Here is a 442-nt window from a genome sequence, read left to right as displayed (position 1 = left end):
CCCAGGGTAGGACAGGCTTTACACAGTGAGCTGGCTGGCCAGGAAAGAGGCTTGATTCTTAAAGGACTCAAATGTTTGCTTTCGAATTCCTTGGAGGCAACTGCTCCAAGTGGTCAGAAAACACCTTGGGGTGTTTTTTCTTAAATGCATTAATTTTCTTTTAAATGCAGAAGAAATTTTCACTTGTGCTCCATTGCTCCCACCTCAATATTCATCACTGTCTTATATCAATCCTGATTCCACCAAGACGTTCCCAGCTCTGTGTAAGGGAACAGAATGCTACACTAGTGATGCCAGGCATTGAGACATCTCTTTTCTTCTTCTTTCTTCTGCATAGCTTGTGAATGACACTGTATTCCAACAAATTTGTATCCGTGTCTAAGCTTGCACAATGAATCAATTAAGGGTCTGTGATTTTTCATTTCAAATATGTGGCTGAATG

Source organism: Lathamus discolor, chromosome 5 (genome assembly GCF_037157495.1).
Source record: "Lathamus discolor isolate bLatDis1 chromosome 5, bLatDis1.hap1, whole genome shotgun sequence".
Lineage (NCBI taxonomy): Eukaryota > Metazoa > Chordata > Aves > Psittaciformes > Psittacidae > Lathamus > Lathamus discolor.
This window is presented reverse-complemented; position numbering follows the sequence as displayed.